Source organism: Myotis brandtii, unplaced genomic scaffold (assembly GCF_000412655.1).
Source record: "Myotis brandtii unplaced genomic scaffold, ASM41265v1 scaffold1144, whole genome shotgun sequence".
In the NCBI taxonomy this organism is placed as follows: Eukaryota; Metazoa; Chordata; class Mammalia; order Chiroptera; family Vespertilionidae; genus Myotis; species Myotis brandtii.
Genome location: NW_005353944.1, coordinates 409,320 through 415,368, shown reverse-complemented (window position 1 = coordinate 415,368; position 6,049 = coordinate 409,320). Strand labels below are relative to the sequence as shown.

The following is a 6,049-nucleotide window of genomic DNA, read 5'->3' as shown; positions in this document are numbered from 1 at the left end:
AAAAAAAAAGGTTGAGTGTAAAGAATGTGCATGCTTCTGTGGGAGGGGCCACAGTTGCATCAGATCCTCAAGGAGGGTTTTGCCTCTAAGAAACTTTGAGAATTACAGGGGAACGAGTAAGGGTTCCGGTTCCCCTGGCTTGTTCAAAATGCAAAGAACTTTTCAAAAGAGAAAGGTTCAAAGTTAAAAGATGAGTAATTGAAGCAGTGAGGTGTAAAGAGAGAAACTGTTCACTGTGTCAGAAACCGTGAGGAGCTGCTTCTAACAGAAAGGGCTGGGAGGCTTCCTCCCCGCCACCCTGCGGGGCGGGCAGAGGTTTGCCACCTCAAGTGCTCAGTAACTCCATGCGGACAAAGTAAGAGTCGAGATGATAACTGGGCATTCACATGATGGGGCAGCCTTTCTGACTCCAACGGGGAATAAACACAAGAAAACATACCAAGCAAGTATTTCTTGACCGGTTTTGTCTGTGTGGCCGTTTATTTTACTTCTTTAGTTTTTACTTCCCAGTTTTTCACTCTTCAGTTTAGCTATGGGATGCTGTTTTTCAGAGACCTAGAGAGTGTAGCTGAACGCCATAGCTCTGGGAAATACTGCGTCCCTGTTTTCTCTCACTGTGTGGAGGGCCCAACATGGCTTTCTCCCCAGACACACTTTGGAGGCCTTTGGCCCCCAGAGCAGACATTTCAAGCTCCTGAAGGGCCCGTGCAATTTGAATAATTTGCTGCATTTACTTGACAGAAAAGAAAAATATGCATTTGTTCCTATTTGAGCTGTTATGGACACTTCTCCCATCACTCCCATTCTCTTACATTGAGGAACTGTTTAGTTCCATATTTTTCACTTTCTTTAGCTCTTCTTTTTTCCTCCCTGGTTCTGATAGCACTTAATCATGCCTCGCCCTTCTCTACCCTTTCAACTGGCCATCCATCAGCATTCACATGCCATTGAGATGCTCGAAGCTCCACCTGGAACTAGTGGTCCGAGCCATTCTCCGGTGACGCTGCCTGTGGCATGGCTGGGGCATGCTGTGGGAGCCTTTCTGTCCCAGGCACGTGTGACCCCAGTGGCTCTTGCTCAGAGGCTAATGGAGGAGTAGGTGGAATCCACCCAGGAGCTGGAAGCTTGCTTACAAAGTGCAGGCAGGGGGTGGGAAACGTTTTGTTATCTCTAATTTGTGACTCCTGGTGGTATTAAGTGGAGAAATAAAGAAATGGGACCATTTTTGGTGTTGACTCCCTTATAATGTCACCTTTTCTCATTTTGTAGGTTGCTCCCACTCTGCTCCAGAGGTGGTGGCTTTGAGGTGTGACCCTGCCCACGTTTGGGCCCAGCCAGCACCAGCTCCTCAGTAAGGAGGGCCAGCTTGATAAGACAAAGAAAACAGGTTGGTTAAACTTTATTGACTTTCCTTGAGTCACAGTAACTTTGAATGTTGAGTCTTCCTTTCTCTCCCTCTCCCGCCCCACGTTCCCTTTGAGTTCCCTCCCCTTCTCCAGGTCCCCCAGAGGCTGTGATGCACAGCCAGGGTGAAATTGTAGCTGAATCGCTACTTCTTGACCTGTTGGACCTGAGGTGTGGGATGAGAAGTCTCCAAAAGGGTGCCTAGTGTTTGTCTCACAAGAAAAGCAGCACTTCATAAATCCCATCTCCTGCTTCTCCCTTCACACCCTCAAATCCAGACTGTGCTAAAAATGAATACCAGGCCCATCCACCTGGCCATGTCAATGAAGATGAGGATTTTTTTTCATATCTGTGATTGGGAATTTCATCTGAGTTCCGAATCCTCTCTGATTCTAGTTGGAGGAGATTGTATTAGAATGGGACCAATAATTTCCTATTATTATTATTATTATTATTATTATTATCATCATCATTATTATTATTTGCAGTGGTGAGGCTGATGTACAGGATGCTGTCAGGGAATAGAAATGGGGCAAAGGAGAGAATAAAAAATTAATACTATAAATATAAATAAAGAAAAATACACTTTGTGAATGGACCTTTAACTTTTTTTTATTATTATTGATTTCAGAGAGGAAGGGAGAAAGAGAGATGGTAATATCAATGATGAGAGAAGAATCATTGATCAGCTGCCTCCTGCACACCCCAATTTTGTTTATTTTGTTCTTTAGATTCCACATAAGTGAAATCATATTGTATTTGTCTTTCTCTGTGTGACTTATTTCCATTAGCATAATACCCTCTAGGGCAGGGGTGGGCAACCTTTTTGTGAGTGCGTGCCAAAACCAGCAAAATCTCTGACTCAAAATTCTTCTGCGTGCCAACCCTAATTTTTTGAGAACATGTTACGCCTACTTGATATCTCTTAAGGTGTACGTATGTGAAGAACCTTGAAGAAATAATAAAATTCATTCGAGCGACAAAAACACAGTATATGATGATGAAAAATACATTTATTTTTTAATGTATACATGTACACTGATAGTCCGACAGAAAACTTTATGACTCCGTTTGATATTATCAGTGGGACTTTTGCTGCTGCATCACTGATGACAGAGATTTTACATCAGGTTTATATTTCGTGACCTTCAGAGATATGCACGAGCTACTACTTTCATCCGTCAGGCTACTCCTATTACGAGACTTAACAAAATTCATCACTGAGAACAAAGATTCACAAGCGTATGTGGATGAAACCAAAACACTGGTCTGATCTAGGAAGGCAGGGAGAGTTAAGGCAGAGGCATAGAAATTGCTCTTCCCCTCTCTCGTCAATCCATGTCTATGGTCTTTAAGATAACTTGTTATGTAAAATTATTTATTTATCTAAGATGCACCTACACTGAATTTATCTGAAAAATAAAAAAGTCGATATTAAGAAAAAAATTGTAAATGGAAGATTATAAGACAGGGTTTCGTGTGCCAGCAAAAGTTACTGGCATGCCATGTTTGGCACGCGTGCCAGGGGTTGCCCACCCCTGGTCTAGGGTCAGGCTCGGGTAGGTAGAATTGACTATACTGGTCTCTGTTTAAATTAGCACAGGAGTCAGCTCAATGTTAAAGTAGATTTTCCCCATCACAAAACCAGGTTCTTTCCCTCTTTCACACCATTGTCCCAATGGAGAGTTCAAGTATAAGAGCAAACTGGAGTGAGACCTTGTGGTAGCTCCAGGGGCTCGTTTGGGTACCTCTGAAACAGCTCTTCAGAGTGCCCTGGCTCTTCAAATGGTGTAGCTGAGAGTTTCCTTTTGTTAATTGCATCTTTAGGAAAGAGATAAGCAGTCTTTGTTTAAAAAAAAATGCTATTAACTTACCTTTAAACCAGGAAAAGGGAGTAAATGTAGGTGATCTTGGTGTCATCAGTGCGTTACATCACACTTGATGTCCGTTCCGTCTTTTAGTTGTATTTTTGAAGTGGTTGTTTGCGGCAGCAGTCTCTGGTGTTTACCTATGCCGCCATCTTGGTCTCTCCAATTCAAAGTCTCAGATAAGCAGTCTTTGTTTAAAAAAAAATGCTATTAACTTACCTTTAAACCAGGAAAAGGGAGTAAATGTAGGTGATCTTGGTGTCATCAGTGCGTTACATCACACTTCATCCTAACAGAAGAAACCAATTTAGCAAGGGTCCTTGTCAGGACAAAATGGGAAACAAGTTTGCTTGACTTTTCTCCCTATGCTGGTTAGCTCTCTTGACTAGTGCTAGGTATTCTATATTTAAGACACTTAGGAAGTTTGCAAGAATGTGTCTTTGATGTTATAGTGACTGTGAGAAAAATTCTTACTGGCAATTTGGCTCTGCTTAGTGAATGTATTTTTGTTAATTTTATATTGAATATTTCCCTCCTCTCCACTTTCTTTCCCTACACAATGATAGAATTAAATTAAATTTTTATTTTAACCTAAAATATTATATTTAGTCCTAAAGGTGTTTACTCTAACCTATTTTCAGATTTAGTAAGCTTTACCACATTTTCTTTTCTAAGTTGAGTCATAGGACAAAATCAAGATCATCTTCTAAACTCATACTATAAATTATTAGAAAGGTTAATTTTTTTTACTGGCATAATTATAGTAAAGAAGATTTCTAGCCAGTTATTTTATAATTTGATGTACAATAAAACTATGGGAGAAGTATATTTTTAAAAATGAAGATGGCCTGGTCGGTATGGCTCAGTGGTTGAGCATCGACCTATGAACCAGGAGGTCACAATTTAATTCCCCATCAGGGCACATGCCCGGGTTGCAGGCTCGATCCCCAGTAGGGGGCATGCAAGAGACGGCCGATCAGTGATTCTCTATCATCAGGTTGCGGGCTCGATCCCCAGTGTAGGGCGTGCAGGAGGCAGCCGATCCATGATTCTCTCTCATCATTGATGTTTCTCTCTCTCCCTCTCCCTTCCTCTCTGAAATCAATGAATATATATATTTAAAAAGAAGTTGGTTTTAGCCCTAGCAGGTTTGGTTCAGTGGATAGAGCATCGGCCTGCAGACTATAGGGTCTCAAGTTCGACTCCCCCTCTCTTCCTCTCTGAAATAAATAAAAATCCATAAAAATAAAATAAGATAAAAGAATGAAGATGGTTTTGGTATTGGTATTGACGGTGTCCACTTCTTTGAATCAAACAAATAATTACATGCTGATTGATTACAGTTCTAGGGGACTGATGATACTGTTGTTAGAAATCCACAAAAGAATTGAGGTGTGTGTACACTTATGGATGTACTTCCTTCACATGTCCTTTCTTAAAGAGAAATCTGCCAAATAAACTTTAAAGGCAGTTAAAAATAGGAAGTTTGAAGCACAATCTTTATTAAGTTTAAATGGTCTTCTGGCATGGGGAAACTTCATGGAAAGACAACAGCTTTTTTTCCCCCTTTAATTTTGATCATTACTTTCCTCTGTGAGGAAATATGTGAGGGATGAGGCTGAATCAGTTGTCTTAAGGAGTATGTCTCTGCAGTTAGTCCTTTCACCTACCATTTGGAAAACCATTAGGTTCATATTTTCAAAAGTCTGTTAATAAGAAGGCACATTTTGTCTCTTGACAAGAAAAGGACTGCTCCTGACATCCTCTCTGACTTTTCTGGTAGGATTTTGGCTTTGGGACTTCCAAGCTCATGGCAACATCACTTAATAAAGTTATATTCCCAGGCCTCTCCTGCTCTGGTGCTGGGCACACTTGTAGTTGCTCTGGGTGTTGCCACTGTCCTCTCCTCGGTCACATTGCCTAAAGTTGGAGGAGGAAACCACAGGAAGCCATGTTCTTTCTGGTGTTCTCCTTAAGCATTCACTTGGCGGTGAAATAATGAGCGTGATGTTTGATGGTAGTTGAGGACTTGTGAGATTTACTGATGCACACCATGGGGGACAGGGTGTGTGGCTCACTGCAGGCTTCAGCTATGAAATACCTTCCCAGATAAAATGAGGGAAATCATTTACCCGTAGACTTACTTCTGGCCATACCTGTAGCCATCGACTACCAGTTGCAAGGGATGTAACTAGAAAAGGCCTGTAGAGGTAGGTTTTGATGTGGCTGTGGGTCAGTTTTCCCTTTGATTATTCTTTTCACATTACCTGGTTTCCTTTAGGTTTGACGTAATACCTTCTGGACTGTGAGCCTTTAGTGAATTACTCAACTGCCTTGTCTTTGGTCAGTTTTAAGTAGAGGTGGGAGGTGAGTCAAATTGGAGTCTGAGTGTCCCGCATGCCCCTGTCTCTCTGCAGTAATGCAGCGGACCTAGGGAAGGACGCCAGGGGCAGAGTATGAAAGAGTATTTGTTACACATACATGCACACACAGGCACGGGCTTCAGAAAGTAAAATACCGCAAAATCGTTCTGTCTGTTGGGAGTGAGGGTGACAACACTGTAGGGGACATCAACCACAATATGGTTTTGGAAGAAAAAGAAGACTTAGAAATTGCCTGGCACAAGAACAGACATATAGATCAATGGAATAGAAAGAAAGCCCAAGAAATCGGCCCGAACCAATATGCTCAATTAATATTTGACAAAGGAGGCAAGAACATACAATGGAGTCAAGATAGTCTCTTCAATAAATGGTGTTGGGAAAATTGGACAGATA

The 6,049-nt window shown here is 41.6% G+C and overlaps 1 protein-coding gene across 1 annotated transcript in view; it reads left to right on the top strand.

Moving 5' to 3' along the window:
* Window positions 1-6,049, top strand: part of RREB1 (ras responsive element binding protein 1) — a 146,361-nt gene that overhangs the window by 61,701 nt on the left and 78,611 nt on the right. The window contains exon 2 of the mRNA XM_005857874.2: window positions 1,270-1,387. The gene's annotated coding sequence lies outside the window, so the exon portion shown is untranslated. The remainder of the gene's footprint in view (window positions 1-1,269; window positions 1,388-6,049) is intronic.